This window comes from Mauremys reevesii, linkage group 2, assembly GCF_016161935.1.
Source record: "Mauremys reevesii isolate NIE-2019 linkage group 2, ASM1616193v1, whole genome shotgun sequence".
In the NCBI taxonomy this organism is placed as follows: Eukaryota; Metazoa; Chordata; order Testudines; family Geoemydidae; genus Mauremys; species Mauremys reevesii.
The window spans coordinates 283,693,920-283,715,322 of NC_052624.1; the positions used below are offsets into that span (position 1 = coordinate 283,693,920).

At 44.9% G+C, this 21,403-nt stretch overlaps 1 protein-coding gene and 1 long non-coding RNA gene across 3 annotated transcripts in view; one reads left to right on the plus strand and one right to left on the minus strand.

Moving 5' to 3' along the window:
• Positions 1–21,403, minus strand: part of ZC3H3 (zinc finger CCCH-type containing 3) — a 331,469-nt gene that overhangs the window by 135,194 nt on the left and 174,872 nt on the right. The window lies entirely within an intron of this gene.
• Positions 3,207–21,165, plus strand: LOC120397145. Its single transcript, XR_005593685.1, has 4 exons — positions 3,207–3,339; positions 11,886–11,965; positions 15,123–15,179; positions 21,047–21,165. It is a non-coding gene; the product is annotated as an uncharacterized LOC120397145 (long non-coding RNA).

A 21,403-nucleotide genomic window follows, 5' to 3' on the forward strand; every position in this document is an offset into this window, starting at 1 on the left:
CTAGCAAAATTATGAGTATCAGCACCCCCTGGAAATTGGTCTCCCAGTTGGTTAGCTCCTCGGTCTGGTCTAAGGGAACCGAACTAGATGTTGTGAGAGGATGCACAGAGTTATAGTGTATATACATTAAGAATGGATCCTGATACCTTAGTGATGGACACCTTATTACGTTAACACACAAATAATACATGTTAAACACAAAGTTTTCATAACCATAAAGCAATATCAACACTCCCTGGGCAAGAGAGACCACCTGAATTACACACCTCCACTCAACCAGCTCCATATTTTAACCTAGAGCGACGCGTTGTCAAGTGGGCCTACATGCAAATCATTCTTATGTTCCCATTTTGCGTTAGTCTTGAGCTGTGGACCACAGCCACTGACAGATTTGTATTCATTTATAGACTGCAGGGGCTCAGAATAAAAAAAACAACACACATTTTGAGTCATGGCATCTACATTACATCTCCATTTACGCTGCCTACTTTCCACATCCAGGAAATATTAAAGATAACCATGTTGCACAAAATGAAATGGGTTCAGAGCTAGATGCTATTTATACGGCATTTGTAGCTAGTAGAATAACTTCCTCACTGCAAAACCACAGGTTCTTTGAAGTCACACACCTTTTGCATGGGGCACTGGAAACACAAAGCTAAAGTGAAGGTGTGAATTTACAGGAGAAGGGTGATTTGGGGGCTAAAGGATTGAAATGGGTATGTGGGGTCTATTCCCAGTCCTGCCCCCAAACTATGTGACCTTGCAGGCATTGTTTAAAAGTGCCTCAGTTTCCCTCATCTGTACCAACAAGAAGGCTGAGTGGCTTAAATGTTGTAATGCTTGTAAAGCCCTTTGAGATCCTTCTATGAAAAGCACAATAGACGCTCAAAGCATCTCTCATGTACCTATATAAAAAACACACCTTCAAAGAGCACAAGCCTCTTTCAGAGCTACACAATGGCTTGCATAGACAGGCCTGTACTTAAGGTATCAATTAGTTTGTTGTACTTTGAGGGCTCTTTGCTCAGATTTGCATTAGATTGCAGGGTTTTACTAGGAAGATCCTTAATACAGACACCTGCATTCAGTATTGTTCTAAATACAGAGACTCAGTAAACCCTTCTCTGGAAAACATGCCCAGAAAAGGCCTCATTAAAGCTATCCACCCTGAAGTGGTTGGTGCAGTTAGTTTCCTTTAAATAAAGTATGCTAGCTAAAAAGTAAATGCTGCCTGGTTTCACTAGCTGTGATAGTTGTAATATGCTACAGCTGCGATTAAAACTAACCACTACAGACAAACAGCTTTTTAACAGAACATGGAGTTACTTCCACCTGAGCTAAAACCAAACCCAAGTGTAAAAACTAATCAAATATAGGAGCCTTCAGGTTAGCAAATATTGTTTGAAAGTACTTAAGCTGCTTTCCCACAACTTAATTGGAAGTCATGTATAACAGCAAAGATCCTTACAAGAAAATTCCACCCAGGAGAGCTGCCTACAAGAAACTAAGAACTACACACACTTGACACTAAAAAAGGAATCCTGTGACTGTGTTGTTAGAAACAGAGTATTTGCTTGCTCAGAGAGATAGGGATGTGTCCATAATTCCTATATACAAGCAGCATGGTAGGAATGGTTAGCGATATGGGATGTATTTACTTCGATTTCTACATATAAAACATCAAAGAATGCCTATAAAACATCACTGATCGAGACACAAGGCCCAGCTATTACAAAATTACTCTGATACAGGAACTTTCAATATTTTCTTTTAGTCTCTGATAGGAGAAAAAACCCACATGCTCATTTAAATTTCCATCTCCGGCTTGCCAGCAGAGATGCACGGAATTCAGTGAAGCTGATGCAGTGCTCAGGGCATACAGACGCTGCTGTGTTAATATCTTACATCTATCATGTTGCAAAGCACACGAAAAGAAGCTTACGGAAAGTTACGCTTATTTTTCTCCCCCTGTGTTAGCAGCAAATTGTGTGTATGCAAACTGCTGAAGTGAAAGCTGTCCCTGTCAAGACACTAGGTAATTCTCACTGGGGAAAAAAAATGTATATAAGCCAAGCCACTTCCTGCGAGCTGGAACTGAATGCTGAAAGCGTATTAATCTCGGTGGAATCACTTGTGGCCCCCGTCTTTGCTTTTCTGACAAGTAACTTGGTTAATTTAGCAGCTCAACGATCACTGAACTGTGTTGTACACAGCTTGGTGTCTGAAAAACTAACATCCACTTACACACAATACAACATGGGTGAGTGAGAGAGAACTACGGGGGAACAGAGCCCTGGCTACACTGGGAGGAAAATCCTTTTACCCCCAAAACATTCATTCAGGTCAGGGAAAAAAAAGTGTTTGTACCTCATCTGTATTTGGAAGCTAAACATCCTGAATACAAAGCCAAGAGCTGCAGCACTTCTGTCCGTATGGTTAAGTGCACACAGCGATCGGTTTGTGTTCAAAGCACTTTTAGCCCATCAGTTCAATTCTCTAGAATAAATGAGCACGATTTCTGTCCGCTACCTGGCCCTATTCACACAGGCTGGCTAAGCTCCGTCTAAGTGGAGCTCATTTAAAACTGGGTTAAGTGACAGTTTTAGGGCCTGTGCAGACGAGAGCGAAGGGCTTGCGCTCAATGCAGTTCAAACCATGCTACTAACAACCAGCCTAAGCCCAGTCGTTGCTCCCAGAGTTCCAGCAGTTTCCCTGACTACTCTGGACAATGATTCTCTCTTCATCACAGAGTTACAAGCTATTAAATGTTTACAAACTACAGTGGTCCCTGTTCAAGACACCATTTGCCCAATTGTTACCACGCCATGAAAAACACCACAGGTTTCCCTTGTGTCTGAGCAGAGAATAACTGTACAGTACCTGCTGGCAAATACTAACTCCCTCATAGCAACCACTGCAGTTTATAAATATTTAATTCTTTATAAAGAGAAAGCAGTAGTCAGCGCCCAGAACATCCGAGGGAACCAGGCTTGCATCTTGGGAGCAACAACCCTACTTAAATGCTATGGATAGTGTCACAGTTTGGAGAGCTCCTCAGCGTGCTTTGCCTTTCTTAACTAGCAGGCAGAGTTTGGAACGTAAGCTTCAGAACCACCGACGGGCCACCTAAGCTGTCTTCCCCCAGTTGGAGATGTTCCACCACAGTGACATCTGGAAGGCTTCTGAAGAGAACACCAGGCCAAAGACAATCACACATCACATGGGAGATCCCAGAACAGGATAACAGCACTGTTCCTCATTCTGCCTTCAGAACCACTAGCCAGACTGCTGGAATCTTGGGGAAAAATTGAACCAACTTGAAAGGATGAAGGCGTGGTATGTTTAAATAGAACTACACAGGCAGACCATGCACTTGCATTGTTCCCCTTGTGCGACTGAGGGGCCCCTAAGTGTGGGGCCCATTCAAATTCAGCCAGGAGAAAATCTCTGGGACTGGTAGCTGAGCGTGTCGGATTCTGATGGGGTTGAAAGATCCTGGAATTGACTAAGCTTCATAGCCAATTGACCAAATAATATTTCAAGTGCTACAGGAATCTTTATCTTTCTTCTGAGATTAGAGACTCAGAGCTGCACTTGTGTGGGGTGGGAGTGGCATAGTAACAGATAGGCCGGACAGAGAGGCCTTTATACTGCATTCTTCGGCCTGGTCTACACTGCGGGGGGGGGGGGGGGGCGATCAAAGGTAGCTGAAGTTGAAGTACCTTAGTTCGAATTACTTACCCGTCCTCACGGCGCGGGATCGACGTCTGCGGCTCCCCCGTCGACTCCGCCACTGCCGTTCGCGATGGTGGAGTTCCGGAGTCGACGGGAGCGCGTTCGGAGTTCGATATATCGCGTCTAGATGAGACGCGATATATCAAACTCTGAGAAATCGATTGCTACCCGCCGATATGGCAGGTAGTGAAGACGTACCCTTAGCTTCTCTGTTTCAGAATATAACATGGTCCACCCAAGTCCCTAGCAGTGAAATCTCAGCAGCACTCTGAACACACACACGCGCGTTAGCGTACATGCTGTGTTTGCATACCCACAGATTGTGCTACCAATGTGGGTGACACACATCTGAAGACACTGTGGGGACAAGATACATACAGTCCAAGTCTAACCTGAGGGCATGACAGTGTTTCTGGCCGAGGGAAGCTTTGTGCCACAGCGGTGACTGCTGGAATCATCTCTGCCTTTGTTCCCATTCTCTCTGTGCCAGGAAGATTCTGAATAGTGATTTCTCTGAACACTGCTTCCACCTGTGCCCTATGCCCACAGCCCCAGGACTCTAGGAAGACCGGGTCACCTACCAGCTAGGGCTTATGACCTGAAAAATGTTTATTTCTAGAAAAGTCAAAGTTAATGGGGGGAAAAACTCCCAAATGGAGTTGTAATCCGCTCCAATAACCTTTAGAGCTGTTTCCCCCGCTGGAGACAGAAAGACGGAGGGAAAGGCGCCAGGAAGTTACATTACTGCTTCAGCAGTTTTATTATCTGTCTTCACCCTGCTTGCAAAAGATACAGTCCAGACTGGTGCAGGGAATGCTACAGAATACCTACTGTACATGGAGGTGGGGGTGGGAGAGCAGAAGATTGAATACATTCTCTGTCTGAATTCACCTTACTGCACATAGAGTGCTAGGCATGGGAACCCTGATAACCCATGGTTACACTAAACATGTCGGGAGTTATTTTTAATTTCTGCATTTCACGCTGCACCAGGAGGTTAATTCCTTCACCTTTCGCCCTCAGGAATCCTAGGTTTCCATTTGGCTTGGGTTACCAGTCAAATGAGTCTGGAGGAGTCAATCTAGTCTCCAGTGGACACGTGTCTGCAACAGAATTTTACACAATCAGGTCTTTTCTTAAACAGAGGGCTGTCCAAGATCACAGGCTTGTGTGCAAGGAGGCCTGAATCTCGCTGTGAGAGATTAGAATGGGAAGCTCAGACACTGCCTACCTCTGCTCAGCTCTGGCTCCAGCTATCTTATTTTCAGGTGGCATAAGAAATCCAGAAATTGACTGGAAAAAGATCCATTATGCGCCATGTATCAGAGGGAGAGAGAGAATAATTATGTGAATTTGCTGAGCACATATAAGCCATTCCCATACAGAAGGGAGAGGGTTTTGCCTAGAACTTAATTGTTCCAATCATGCCTTTATAAAAGCTGCCTTCCATTCCTACAGCAGGCTCTACAGATTTAAGCTGGATTCATTGGTCTTCCAAATGGGTATTTAGCTCTGGCCGTAATATTCGGCTTGTCTCTCCTACACCTGCTTAAAGTGACATTCGCCTCACCGGCTAAAAGTCTGAGCAAAAGGCAGAGACAGGGCAGCATGGGGTGAGCGGGGGCGTGAAGGAAGGAGGACACATCTAAAGAAGGGCAGGGTGCCTCTAAAAACAGCATGTAGCTTTTAATTCGCAGCAGTGTCACAGCACTCTACTCAATTGTTACCCTAATGGAAAGGATGGCCTTTGGAAACTAACTGTATTGAGAAGAGAGGATAAAATTAATGAGATAATAGCTGGGCCAAGGACCTGAAGAATACGCCGGCCCTCAACATGAGGGGCTTGTAATTCCTTTTCTACAACACAAGCTCTCAGATCTAAAGACTTTTCCCATCCGTCCAGCAGGCCTGCTCCGGCAGGAAATTTCATTAATGCTGGAAAATAGGAAAGGTATTAAGCGTGGATAATGAAGGCCAGAGAGGGAACAGTGCCTTAAGATAGTCTTCTTTCTAGCCTTTGTAATGGGAGGCATGAACTTTCCCTTCAAATCCATTTCTAATCCATTTGAAATACTACAGCAAATTATCTTCCCTTCAGCCCGAAAGCAGCCAGCCAATTTACTCCGAATAGAAGTGACAATGCAACAGAATTTATCGCCATAACCTTGACTACACAAGGTTGAGGGTTGTCTTTCCCCCACTCCTGCGTGGGGGAGGATGGGGGAGGGGGGAATATAATTTTAAATGAAAAAAGGGGATAGAGGGACACTACAAAAATATATGTTTAAAAACAGCGCAGCAGCTGCCAAAGATCAGCTGCCAACAGCAGTGAGAGCTTCAAAAGCAGAATCCCACAGTCTGTGTTAACAACGGTCAGAGCCCAAGTCTTGCTCTAGGAAAAGGTTTGATTCCCTGAGTTAGGCAATGATTATGTCTGGGCTTTCCCCTTTAAATCCACTGACTACTCAACAGTAATAACTTAGCTAGTGACCTGAGATTTTAGTCAGGCCCATCATAAATCACACACTTGGCCAGGTTTGATTTTCTTTCTTCCATTTTCTCTACTTAAAACACTTAAGAGTCTGTGTTTTCCCTCGCTTGTTTTCTGTAAGATTGAATTCTTGCAAATATACTTTCTCTTCCAACAGACCAGAAAGATTCAAGTGTCAGTCCAGGCTGGCAGGAAAGCAAAGGACTCAGCAAGACAATGTAGCGTTAAGCAGCACTAAAGTCTGGTCAGCTAATCAGATCGCTTGGCTCAATGAACCACCAAACTATTTACTTGTAAACAAAACAAACTTGGCTGAAAAGAGCTAAGGCTGGACCCAAAAACAACGTTAAACTTTCTTTGCCAAAATTCTCCTTCTTAAAAACCATGTTTCCAAATATGCAATCAGACAAGGGATACAGCCTTTCCCTCACTGCCATACTTCACTGCCCACTGTTACTACTTTTTTAAAAACAGTTTTTGGTTTGGGAAATTCCTAGGTTTTTTGAATGAACATCACCAATTAAATGCGGTTGGTGTGTACGTTGCATATGAAAAGAATCCTGCTCCAACAAACCTTACAAGGCCCATTCAAAGCAGAGCTCCCCTGCTACGGACGCCTCCCCGAAAGGCCCTCTCATCTATGCTCTATATACAATCCCTCAATTGAAGAAGGCTGTGCTGGTTAACAGAATGACCTGGTTTATAGGGAGAATGAAGGCAGCTGTTAAAAAAATAAGTAAAAATAACAAATGGAAAATAGGGGAAGTTGATATATCGGAATACAAGTCAGAAGCTAGGAACTGTAGAAAATTGATAAGGGAAGCCAAAGAAATCTATAGCCAGCAGGGTTAAGGACAGTAAGGAGTTTTTAAAAACATATTAGGAACAAAAAGAATCCACACAATAGTATTGGTCCATTACTAGATGGAAATGGTAGAATTATCAATAATAATGCAGAAAAGGCAGAAGTGTTCAATACATATTTTTGTTCTGTATTTGAAAGGAAAAACAGATGATATAGTCTCACTGTATGGTGATGACAACACTCTTTCCATTCTACTAGTATCTCCAGAGAATGTTAAACAGAAGCTACTAAAGTCAGACATTTTAAAATCAGCATGTCGAGATAGCCAGTTCTTTTAAAATGCTTGGATGCAAGCGGAGAATCTCATTGGACCATTAATGTTGATTTTCAATAAGTCTTGGAGCACTGCGGCAGTTCTAGAAGACTGGAAGAAAGCTAATGATGTGTCAATTTTTAAAGAGGGTAAATGGGATGACCCAGGCAATTATAGGCCTGTCAGCATGACATCCATCCCAGGCAAGATAATGGAATGGTTGATACAGGACTTGATTAATAAAGAATTAAAGGAGAGCAATATAACTAATGCACATCAACATGGGTTTATGGAAAACAGATGCTGTCAAACTAACTTGGTATATTTTTTTTTATGAGATTAAAAGTTTCGTTGGTAAAGATAACAGTATTGATGTAACCTACTTAGATTTCTGTAAGACATTTAACTTGGTACCACACAACATTTTGATTAAAAAAAACTATAATGATAGAAAATGACACGGCACAAATTAAATGGATTAAAAACTGGCTAACTGATAGATCTCAAAATGTCATTTTAAATGAGGAATCATCATCAAGCAGGTGTGTTTTCACAGGGATTCCACAAGGGATAGCTCAGTGGTTTGAGCATTGGCCTGCTAAACCCAGGGTTGTGAGTTCAATCCTTGAGGAGGCCATTTAGGGAACTGGGGTAAAAATCTGTCTGGGAATTGGTCCTACTTTGAGCAGGGAGTTGGACTAGATGACCTCCTGAGGTCCCTTCCAACCCTAATATTCTATAAGGATTGATTCTTGGTCCTAAGCTATTTAACATTTTTATGAATGACCAAGAAGAAAACAAAATAATCACTGATAAGGTTTGCAGATGACACCAAGTCGGGGAGTGATAAATAATGAAGAGGACAAGTCACTGATACAGAGATCCGGATCGCTTGGCAAACTGGGTGCAAGCAAACAGTAAGCATTTTAATACAATTAAATGTATAATGTATACAGGTATACATCTACGAACAAAGAATGTAGGCCATATTTACAGGATGGGGGACTCTATCCTGGGAAGCAGTGACTCTGAAAAAGATTTGGCGGTCACGGTGGATTATGAGCTGAACATGAGCTCAACAACGTGATGCTGGAGCCAAAAGAGCTAAGGCATAAACAGAGGAATGTCAAGTAAGAGCAGAGAGGTTATTTCACTTCTGAATTTGGCACTAGTGTGACCGCTGCTATAATACTGTGTTCAGTTCTGGTGCCCACAATTCAAGAAGAATGCTGATAAATTGGAGAGGATTCAGAGAAGAGCCATGAGAATGATTAAAGGATTACAAAACCTGCCTTATAGTGATAGACTCAAGGAGCTCAATCTATTTAGCGTCACAAAGAAACAATTAAGAGGTGACTTGATCACGGTCTGTTACTATCTATATGAGGAACAAATATTTAATAATGGGTTCTTCAGGCTAGCAGAGAAAGGTCTAACATGATCCAATGGCTGGAAGCCGAAGTTAGAGAAATTCAGGTGCAAAATAAGGCGCAAGTAATGAACCATTGGAACAATTTACCAAGGGTCGTGGTAGATCCTCCATCACTGGCAATTTTTTAAGTGTGGATGTTTTCTGAAAGATCTGTTTTAGGAATTGTTTGGGGCAGTGCTATGGCTGGTGTTATTCAAGAGGTGTGATTAAGTGACCATAATGGTCCATTCTGTCCTTAGAATCTATGAATTTCCTCCCCAACCAATCAACACTGAGTTCAGCTCTTCCTCTGGCCCAGGGGTGGGCAAACTACGGCCCGCGGGCAGGATCAGGACCCTCAGGGCTTTGGATCTGGCCCGCAGTGCCACCTGCACTACGTCCCTGCAGCCCCCGGGTGGGGGGCAGGGGAGCCACAGGGCTCCGTGCGTTGCCCTTGACTCCAGGCACCACCCCCCGCAGCTCCCATTGGCCGGGAACGGAAAACCGCAGCCAATGGGAGCTTCAGGGGAGGTACCTGGAGGCGTGGCAAGGGAAGTGCATGCAGAGCCCTCTATCCTACCTCCCCCAGGGGCCGCAGCGCTTCCGGGAGCGGCACGGGGCCGGGGACAGGGCAGGTAGGCAGGGAGCCTGCCCTGGCCCCGGTGCGCGCAGCTGCCACCCTGGAGCCACTTGAGGTAAGCAGGGCCAGAGCCCGAACCCCTCCTACACCCTGCCCCCCAACTACCTGCCCTAAGCCCCCTGCCTGCACCCCGAACCAGCCCTGCACCCCAACCCCCTGCCCTGAGCCCCCGCCTACACCCCGCCCCCCAACTGCCTGCACCTCGCACCCCTCCTGCACCCCAACCCCCTGCCCTGAGCCCCCTCGTACACTTCGCCCTCCAACTGCCTGCCCTAAGCCCCCTGCCTGCATCTCGCACCCCTCCTGCACCCCAACCCCCTGCCCTGAGCCCCCTCGTGCACCCCACCCTCCAACTGCCTGCTCTAAGCCCCCTGGCCTGCACCTTGCACCCCTCCTACACCCCAACCCCCTGCCCCGAGCTCCCTGCTGCATCCTGCACCCCTGTGCACCCCAACCCCTGCCCTGAGCCCCCGTCCGTAATCCGCAACCCACTTGCACCCCTGCCGAGCCCCCTCCTGCATGCTGCACCCCCTTCCCTGAGCCCCCTCATACACTCCGCACCCCTCCTCTGCCCTAATCCCTTGCCCTGAGCCCCTTCCTGCACACCGCACCCCCTCCCATACCCCACACTCCCTCCCACACCCCAACCCCCTGTCCCAGCCCTGCATACTATTTCTCCACCCAGATGTGTCCCTGAGCCCAAAAAGTTTGCCCACCTCTGCTCTAGCACCTCTACTGCTTCAGGCTGCATGTACACAAAGACCTCATGACAGAGCCAGAAGCTGACATTCACTCTCGTTTGACTCTTATGGGTCCCCTCTTGGGGTACTGAGAAGTACAAGCACCAAGGAGGAAGAGGAATGATTTAGGGATGATCCTTTGAGTATAACTAGGGGTACTGGATTAAATTAAGACAGGGGAAAATTAGAATAAACAACAGGAAAAACTTCCTCAGAGTGAGAGTGATCAGACTATGCAACAGCCTCCCAAGGGAAGGGGTGGAAGCTGCAGTGCCTGACACACCCAAAACTAGAGTGGAAAATGCATCTGGAGATGTACAGCAGAGACCAAATCCTCAGCAGCCCCTGGAGCTGGGCTAGCTGTCACCTAGCTAGTTTCCTTCCACCTCTCACATCTTCAAGCACCGTAAGGCGACGGATGTGAAGCAGTGGAGGCTTCCCAGACAGGGTTTGGTCTCCAGAGGGACCTTGCAGGGAGAACGCTGTAGGCCTGCAATGCCAAGCTCCCTGTGCAAGAGAGGAAAGTCAAAGTAGTAGGAGGAGGAGACTGGGGAGCACGGTAAAGGGGTGGAGAGATGGGGGCTTGGAGAGGAAGAATGCTTCTAGGCTCTGAGAAGCAGAGATTTTGGGGCAGGGACACTGACATTTTGGTGGGGACCCCCGATTAGCAGCCCTCAATGTTTGGGGGATCTAGGCTTTACTTTTGCCATAAAACACCCCTGATCTCAGTGGGCACCCTTACCGGCAGCGTCAGTATGGAGGCCAAGGATGAACGGGCCACACTTCCCGAACTCCCTTCTCACCGTTACGGTTAGTTCCCCCAACGGAGGCTCACAAGGCAGCACGTGGGGAGCCGGCACCTCTGCTGCCCAGGCTGATTCCATTCTGGAGGCGTTAGCCTTCATGGCTGTCAATCTGGCACCTAACGCCAGCACACAATTCACTTTGGAAAAGAGAAGAGCAGAGCTGCTGGGGAGGATGGTCCCTGAAAGCCCTCCCAGAGCAGCACCGGCCGCTCACAGGGACTGGAAAGGGAGCTCTTTTTAGAGAGGAAACGGCTCAGAAGGCTCACAGCCCCTCACCAAATCCCCTTGGCTGCTGCATAACAGGGTAAGTCTACTCAGCAGTTGTGTGTGGAGCAAACCAGCATTTCAGCAGAAAGTTTTCCCTCGGTGGCCATTTGACTAATGACTAGTTTTTTTCCTGAAGACTCTGCAACAGACGCTTTGCTCTCCCACGTTACCAAAGCAGGTTTGTACCCTTTTCTATAAAGCCCTCAGCTGCAAGTCTGGCAGAGACTAGAAAAGTGGGTCCCCATTTCAATGGAATCCATTCCAAGCACCCCCTTTAAGGCACACACAACCCCCAGCTGCTAACAGTAGAGCGGTTTAACACTAACAGGGAACTCCAGCCGCAAGAGCAGAACCACTGGGATCAATTGTAAATAATACAAATTGCCTTTGAAGCATCTAATATTTTCTTCATATTTTTAAAACCTTTCATAGATTTCCTGTGTTCTCCTTGCCAATATTATAACTGAAGCTATCTAAAGAGTTTTCTTCTTCGCAGCTCAATCTATTACTTAATCTTGCAATCAAAACTATCGTAGTCATTTTTATGGCTGACTATTATATAACAAACACTTGATTATACCTGCAATGCAGATTTGGGGGGGAGTGGGTTGGGCAGCGGGATGGTGGTTCCACATTATCCACATGAAATATAAAACCTCCTCCTTTTCCTACAGGCTGGGGAAATTCCCTTCTCAGACAGGTACAACTGGAAACAGCCAGATAACAACACAACAACTCTCCCCATGTTGACTGGGTACGTGTCACCTCAGGACGGGATGCAGAGATAAAGTTTCTTGATACCTTAAATAACTGCTTCTTGGAGCAGCTAGTCCTGGAACACACAAGAGGAGAGGCAATTCTTGATTTAGTCCTAAGTGCAGCACAGGATCAGGTCCAAGAGGTGACTATAGCTGGACTGCTTGGTAATAGTGACCATAATATAATTACATTTAACATCCCTGTGGCGGGGGAAAACACCACAGCAGCCCAACACTGTCACATTTAATTTCAGAAAGGGAGACTACACACAAATGAAGAAGTTAGGTAAAGAGAAATTAAGAGGTACAGCAGTGTACCACTGTGCAAACTGCATGGAAACTTTTTAAATACGCCATAATAGAGGCTCAATTTAAATGTATCCCCCAAATTAAAAAACATAGTAAGAGAACCACAAAAGTGCCACTATGGCTAAACAAAGTAAAAGAAGCAGTGAGAGACAAAAAGGCATCATTTAAAAAGTGGGAGTTAAATCCTAGTGAGGAAAATAAAAAGGAGCATAAACTCTGGCAAATGAAGTGTAAAAATATAATTAGGAAGGCCAAAAATTTTTTTGAAGTACAGTTAGCCAAAGACTCAAAAAATAATAGCAAAAAATGTTTAAGTACATCAGAAGTAGAAAGCCTGCTAAACAACCCGTGGGGTCACTGGACAATCAAGATACTAAAGGAGCACTCAAGGCCGATAAGGCCATTGCAGAGAAACTAAATGAATTCTTTGCATTGGTCTTCACGGCTGAGGATATGAGGGAAATTTCCAAACCTGAGCCGTTCTTTTTAGGTGACAAATCTGAGGAACTGTCCCAGATTGAGGTGTCATTAGAGGAGGTTTTGGAACAAATTGATAAACTAAACAGTAATAAGTCACTGGGACCAGATGGTATTATATATAATTTGAGATATACCAATCTCCTAGAACTGGAAGGGACCCTGAAAGGTCATTGAGTCCAGCCCCCTGCCTTCACTAGCAGGACCAAGTACTGATTTTGCCCCAGATCCCTAAGTGGCCCCCTCAAGGACTGAACTTACAACCCTGGGTTTAGCAAGCCAATGCTCAAACCACTGAGCTATCCCTCCCTCCTTCCCCAAGAGTTCTGAAGGAACTCAAATGTGAAACTGCAGAACTACTAACTGGAGGATAGCTAATGAGATGCCAACTTTTAAAAAGGGCTCCAGAGGTGATCCCAGCAATTACAGGCTGGTAAGTCTGACTTCAATACTGAGCAAACTGGTTGAAACGATAGTAAACAACAAAACTGTCAGACACATAGACAAACATCATTTGTTGGGGAATTGTCAACATGGTTTTTGTAAAGGGAAATCGTGCCTCACCAATCTACTATCATTTAAACCATCTTACGTACCAGATGACAGAAGGATAGATAATGTGAGGCCAATTTTTACAAAAGGTTCCAGAGGAGATCCCGGCAATTTCAGGCTGGTAAGCCTAACTCCAGTACCAGCCATGAAACCATAATAAAGAACAAAATTGTCAGACACATAGATTAACAATTTGTTGGGGAAGAGTCAACATGGTTTTGTAAAGGGAAATCATGCCTCACCAATCTACTAGAATTCTTTGAGGGAGTCAACAAGCATGTGGACAAAGAGGATCCAGTGGATATAGTGTACTTAGATTTTCAGAAAGCCTTTGACAAGGTCCCTCATCAAAGGCTATTAAGTAAAATAAGCAGTCATGGGATAAGAGGGAAGGTCCTCTCATGGATTGGTAACTGATTAAAATATAGGAAACAAAGGGTAGGAATAAAAGGTCAGTTTTCATAATGTACAGCAGTAAATAGTGGGGTCCACCAGGGGTCTGTACTGGGATCAGTCCTATTCAACATATTCATAAATGATCTGGGAAAAGGGGTAAATAGTGAGGTGGCAAAATTTGCAGATGATAACTATCTTGAGTAGTTTGGTAAGTCCCAAGCAGACTGAGAAGAGCGACAAAACGATCTCACAAAACTGGGTGACTGGGCAACAAAATGGAAGATGAAATTCAATGTTGATAAATGCGAAGTAATGCACATTGGAAAACATAATCCCAACTATACATATACAATGATGGGGTCTAAATTAGCTGTTACCACTCAAGAAAGAGATCTTGGAGTCATTGTGGATAGTTCTCTGAAAACATCCGCTCACTGTGCAGCAGCAGTCAAAAAAAGCAGACAGAATCATTAAGAAAGGGATAGATAATACGATAGAAAATATCATATTGCCTCTAGAAGCATAGAAGATTAGGGTTGGAAGACACCTCAGGAGGTCATCTAGTCCAACCGCCTGCTCAAAGCAGGACCAACCCCAACTAAATCATCCCAGCCAGGGCTTTGTCAAGTCGGGCCTTAAAAACCTCTAAGGATGGAGATTCCACCATCTCCCTAGGGAACCCATTCCAGTGCTTCACCACCCTCCTAGTGAAATAGTGTTTCCTAATATAAATATATAAATCCATCGTACGTCCACATCTTGAATACTGCAGGCAGATGTGGTCACTTCATCTCTATTGGAATTGGAAAAGGTTCAGAAAAGGGCAACAAAAATGATTAGGGATATGGAACAACTTTCATATGAGGAGAGATTAATAAAACTGGGACTTTTCAGCTTGGAAAAGAGATGACTAAAGGAGGAGGGAATATGATAGAGGTTTATAAAATCATGACTAGTGTGGCGAAAGCAAATAAAGAAATGTTACTTACTCCTTCTCATTACACAAGAAATAGGGGTCACCAAATGAAATGAATAGGCAGCAGGTTTAAAACAAACAAAAGGAAGTATTTTTCCACACAACGTACAGTCACCCTGCGGAACTCTTTGCCAGAGGATGTTGTGAAGGCCAAAACTATAACAAAATTAAAAAAACAAAACAAAACAAAACAAAAACCAACCAACCTAGATAAATTCATGGAGGCTAGGTCCATCAATGGCTATTAGCCAGGATAGGCAGGGATGGTGTCCCTAGCCTCCGTTTACCAGAAGCTGGGAATGGGTGACAGGGGATGGATCACTTGATGATTCCCTGTTCTTTTCATTCCTGCTGGGGAACCTATGACACTGGGCTAGGCAGACCTTTGATCTGACCCAGTATGGCTGTTCTTAAGTTCTCTGCACTTTGCATTATTTTTACAGTGCCTTCCATCTGAAGACCTCAAAGGGCCTCCCACAAAAGTCACATACCACTGCAAGGTAGGTTGATGTCATTAGACATATTTTACAGACAGCACAGAGATCTTACATAAGTTGCACTAGGTCACAAACCGCAGCAGAGATTGAATTAGAACGCAGGAATCCCAACTCCCAGCTCTTCTGCTCAATGGGCCACTGGACCACACTTCATCCCAATAAATCCATTCATATACAGGCATTTACACAGAGTATTCGTAGGTGGATCGAGCAACCCGGCCCCCCATAGTAGGAACAAGGCCACTAGGTGGGTCTTGGAACATCTCTGCTGGCTCTCTCTAAATGCAGATATTTGATATGTCATGCAGGGTTAGAGACTCCAAAGTCACATTAAAATTACACATGCATCCGACGAAGTGGATATTCACACACGAAAGCTCATGCTCCAAAATGTCTGTTAGTCTATAAGGTACCACAAGACTCTCTGCTGCTTTTACAGATCCAGACAAACACGGCTCCCCCTCTGATAATTAAAATTACTGTGAGGTTTATGTTAAACGGACTGGGAAGATTTGTATTTTAAAAGCCCAGATTGAAAAATCTCTGAATCTTTCCAAGTTTTTCCTAGTTTAAAAGTTGTTTGCACATAAACAAAATGTTTCTCCCCAAAAGCTTCCCTCTTTCTTACTTATTCACTCAAAATGAAGTTACAAACCCCCTGGCCAAGGCATCAATATTCCATTGCCCCATCAGCACCTAGATTAGGCAACAATTGAATCCAAGGCCCTTGGCCTAAAAAAAGAAATTATAAATCCAACACAGCTATGGGCTATGATGACAAAACGTGACCCTCAATCCAGTGTCTCCCCTATATGGCAGGGTCTGACTGTGGGGAGAAGCAGGGACGTCACATTCAGCGGCACCCCCTACTAAATCTCTTCCTTTCCCCCTGGGTTTCTGGCCGTGAGCTATAATCCAGCTGCTCTGTTCCCACTGGATTTATTTCAAGTTCTCTCTTGAATGCGTTTCAGTGCCACAACCGCTTTTCCCCTTAATTCCTCTATTGTTCCTGAAAAAAAATCACAACGCAGAGTTTAAACCGCAGCTGGCAGCACCACTGTGTGCTGAGATCTCAAAAGCACAGTCCAGCTGGAGAGCGTGCCAATCGCCTCTACCAGTTTGTGGCTGCAAAAACAGCGTTGTGTACAAAGTGCTGTGCAGGGAAGCCAGGTGAAATGGTTTTCAATTACTACACAGTGTCCCACTGCACCTGAGACCCTCCACAGTCACTGTGGGAGGGACAGAATGTGCCTCTTGATGAGCAGCTAGTCACATTTCAATAGCATTTGAAAATACCAGGGTGGGATTGTTAAGAAGCTGGTGGGGTTCCTGAAGTCTCCATCTGGGGGGTGCCAGGGAGGGCTAGAACAGCAAGCTGAGTTTACATGGTTTAGTCCAAGTAAGGGAGAATTTACGAAGCATTGATCATAACTAGCCCCACCCACCGAATTGGTGACTTCAACTTTACGCTGCTCTAGATACTCATCCTGTGAATCTTATCCATATTACTCTGTTCCATCTCTCACACCCTCCTCCCCGCATAGCAATATCTCTTGGTGCTCAGAGTCCTTTATGCCTGGTTAAGGAGAAGCACTGAGATTTCCCCAAAATGAGGCTCTTCCAATCAATCATTCTCCACCAGCAGGATGGTGGATGCAGCATCAGCTGTATGTGCATGGGGAGTGCTGAGCATTCCAGGTGTGGGCAGAGCTCCAAAAAGAGACGTGAGACTCCACAGGGGGGAACTTCATGCTTTTTAAGCCCCCCTAAAAACCGAACTACGAAAGGCTCTGGAACAAAGTCTAGGGTAAGAGAAGTGGCTTCCAGCAAGCTCAGTATGGGTAAGCATTGTGCCAACATTCCCCACACAGTTCTAACCAATGGACCCAAAACCCATAATCAAGCCTAGGTTGCTTTGAAAGAAAGTTGGCAATTGCACTGAATTGTATGAGTCTGTGCAAGGGTTCCATGAGGCAAGAGTACAGGGATTACAGCAAACCAAATTCACTCTGATTTGTGCTCCCAGCCAGGACTTCACCCCCTTGTCTGCCGAGGTGTGGTGCACCAGCTCATTCCATTCCCAAGCTTCCGGACAATGGGGCCCTTTTGGACTCTCCCAAAACAGAAGTGCCAAGAACCTTTGCCAGGTGATTAGGTAACAGACTTTATGTGAACTACTGTTGCCGTATTACAAATAAGTCACTCAGGGGTTGTCTACACACAAGCTTGCACCAGTTTTAATTAAACCTCTTTAGCTTGCCTGCATCAATTTTACAGCTACCTCTATGTAAGCCAGGTGTAAACTGATTTAATAGTGTCCATACACAAAGCTGCACGGAATTAACAATCAATCAGTTTAAAAAATCACCTCTTCAGTTCAACCTGTGCAATGGTGTGTGTAGATCGGGCCTGAGATTACTAATTTAGCATGGTGAACAATATTTTACCACATGCAAGACCTGTCATCCTATGTTACACTCCCTTTTCCTCCTCCGCTGTAGGAAAAGAATGTGCAGACATGCTCCGGAAAGATTTTAACCTGAGGCTGCATGTCTGTTCACAGTATCTTTTATTGGTCAATAATAGCCAAAGAGTATAAGGGAGCTTAATAGCCTGAGCAGCAAAATAAATTGAAAGGAGCAGATAACCTATAATGTCCCATGTCATGTTCAACCTCCTCACTACCATGGTTCTTTTACATCCCCTGTATTTTCAACTATTATGCAAGACAGCTGTGTGTCAACAGGCCTTTGACAATCCCTGCAATTTTCCTGTTACGAGTGCCCCTAGCTGCATCCCAGGCAGATTGAACTGTATGTTTGGGGAATTTACAGGAATGCGCCAGATTGCCTTAAAAGATCAAAACAAAGGCCCCTCTCTGACTTACAGATGTATTAAATCTGTTGGAAGATGCTTTAAAAAACCCTCTACATGTTGTCTAGTGGATAGAATTCTGGACTGGGAGTCAGGACTCCCAAGTTCTTTTCTCAGCTCTGCCATTCACTTTGTGACCTTGGGTAAGTCACCTCACCTCTTCCATGCCTCAGTTTCCCCTTATGTAAAGTGGGGATATAATGCTCACATAAATGCCACAGGGTGCTGGATCTATTGCTGTCTATGGTATTTGTACAGCCCCTATTACCACAATATCTGAACATGTCACAATCTTTAATGTAAAAGACGGTCCCTGCCTCACAGTGCTTCCAATCTAAGAGACAACACGTAGCTAGACAGACAGACAGGGGAGAACAAGGAAACAATGAGACAATACTGGTCAGCATGATAAACCGTGGTCTCAGAACACCAGTTACCTAATCACTGCCGAGGAGAGAGACTAAGGCAACGTGGGTGATGGAAGACACTTGGGGGGGGGAGACTGCTGCCTATCTAGTCAAACCCATGAAGGCAGGGTGAGAGGCCGACAGGCAAGCGAACCCAACAGAGGGCTGGTTGTGAATTCTGTGTACTTGATACACTAATCTCAGACATCACCTGCCAGCTGACCCAGAATGACCCGCTCTGAACTCCTCCATCAGGGAGGATTTTGCAAGTCAAAATAACAAACCTGTAGGTCAGCAGTGCTACCCTGTCCTGAGGCGATCTTAAATCCCAGTCTTTGCAAGAGACTGCAGCAAAGGGAAGTGAAAGAACCAAGCATCACAGAGTTAATATTTCTGCGATGGAATACTGCTCCACAGTAAGTTTTCAGGCAAACAGGAACCACTGTTAGAGTCAATGCAGAGTATTTTAGAAGGATATTGACACAGGGGTTTAATAACAAGGGAGTTTTTCCTCTTAATTTGAAAGCACTGTGAATATCAGTTATTTAATTGCAATGATCTTGTCCAATACAACCTGAACTGGGCAACCAAACTCCAGTGACAGGCATAATTTACTGATTGTCAGTTGTTAAAGTCATGGAGCTAGCTTAAGATAATTCTTTGCACCAAATAGAACAGGCCCTATGTACCTCCCTAAGCCTTTCAAACAAGGACTCTGTGGGATTTCAGTGATGCTCAGGGCTTGTGCTGGCCCCTCAGCACAGAGGCAAATTTCATCCCCAAGCGAGTCGCTTTAAACGTCTCAGATACAGGATCATTTTTCCCCTCAACATGCGCTGCAGCATTAGCAGATTTACCTGTGCTGAGGCTCCCCTGTGAGCTAGAACAAGGAAAACTGAGAGAAAATGTTCTACAAAGCCTACTGAATTTCTCTGAGAATTTCTTGTCTCTCTCTCTCTCTCTCTCTCCCCTAGCGGGGCTGACGGACACCCTGGTGAAAGCGCAGTCTCACGGGCAGTCCCCAGTCATCCTTAGCTTTCTTAGCTTAGGGTAGAATCCCTTTAATACATTATGAGCCCTCTAGCGGCCCTTGTTGTCTTCTGTGTTTCAGAGGCCACCGGCAGAACACTGCCAGAGCACCCTGCCCCTCGCCGCAGTTGTGTGGTTCCTTCAGACTACCTATGCTGTGTAAAGAGACAATGACAACAGATGTCATCGCCTTCCTCTCCAGACTGAATAGTTCTTCAGTTGCCCTTTCTAGACGTCGGTGGCAAGGCCTCAGGACTATTTTGTCTCTCAGTGTTTTCTGTAGAACCCATCACCACGGTATCTCAGTGCTTCTTCTATTCCCTCTCACTTTAATGGACTAAAAAAAAAAAAAAGGTTTCCTCTGAGCCTCCCCTGCAATGAGAGGGGGCCTGCAATACCCTGCCAAATGGCTCCGTAGAACACCATTGCTCTCTGCAGGACGCCATTTCTACCTGTAATTAATATTTCATCATTGCTCTTGAAAGCAAACAGCTGCTGTGATCTCAGTCACGCATCTTCTTGTGGCTCTTGCTTTCCTCAGGGGTAACGGGGATCATGTCAACTCTCTTATTTTCAGCTTTCCTCTGTGATCTTGTACAACTTGGTTTATTCAACACCTCATGACCAGAGCAACTCAGACCCAAGATGCTTTATGTTCACGCTTTACTTGCCTTCTTAGCACACAGCTTGCTTGCTGCAACTTTAGCTTCACACACGTCCCTTCATGGAGCCTCTCACCAAGAGCTTATTCTCATGTCCCCCTCACCCAGAGTTTGGAAGCTATTATATGTCTAGAGACTAAACTGCAGAGATTTAGTAGTGCATCGGCAAATTGTGCCTGCTTAATCTCATCTTCCATGTGGGCAACGCTGGCTGGGTATGCTGTGATCTTTTGATTAAATTCACCTCTATTCCTTCGTCTCCTCTTTCTTTGACTATAGCAATTCCCTTCTCTGGAGCTTCCCAAAGTCCCATGTGCAGAACCGGGCTGCTGCTCCATCATCTCACACATACAAAAATGTATGATCACATCCCAGCCTCAAACCATTGTGTTAACTCCCCATTCATTTCAGGATCCAGTTCAAAATTATACCCCTTGTCTTTAAAATACCCTTGGATCCACACTCTCTGCTGTCCTTGAACTCTCTGACCCCACTGTTTGGACTCAGGAAATGTTTTTTTAAAATGGTTCACAGTTTACTTAAGTCTTCTAATAAATTATAAGTCTTAACACTTTATAAGCTTCTCCGCCATTGCAATAGTCATTGAGAGAAAAAGATGGAAAAACTCCAGCAGGTATGACTGTCTAGTCTAAATGATTTTCAAGGTAGGTCAACTTTTAGCCTAAAACCCATGACAATGTCCCATTCAACTGCTTAAGCCAAGATTTAGAATGGAAATAATGACAACTCCCCAACATGTAGCTTTGCAAAGGCAAAATTCTAATACTATAGCAAATCAGTAATTATGCTAGGAAGGCCAGGGGAGTACCATCCCCTTTAAGTAGCTTTCTTTTACCCCCATTAGCTTAGCTCAGAAGTTGATTATGGTTTATTTCAGGTTACATAAATGGATCTTTTCCGACACATGCTGCAGTCAGGTGCTATTGGCTTCTGAGCACTTGTGAAATACACTCTGCTACATGTAAGTGTCTGCTCTGAGAACCACAATAAACTGCCTCTTTGGATCTATCTGCTACTTGAGAATAGAAGTTTGTTTCTTTTTAAGTAGCACGTGCACTCAGGTTAGTAATATAGTCAGAAGAAAAATGAAAGCAAAGCAATGTCTACATTCTTCCACAATGACACAAATGACATTTTTCCATCAACTAATGCCAGAGGTTAGTAAACGATGGGTATGTTACATCGTCGGTAGTTACAGCACTGCTCAGAGAGCGCTGACGGGAAACCGCTGTTG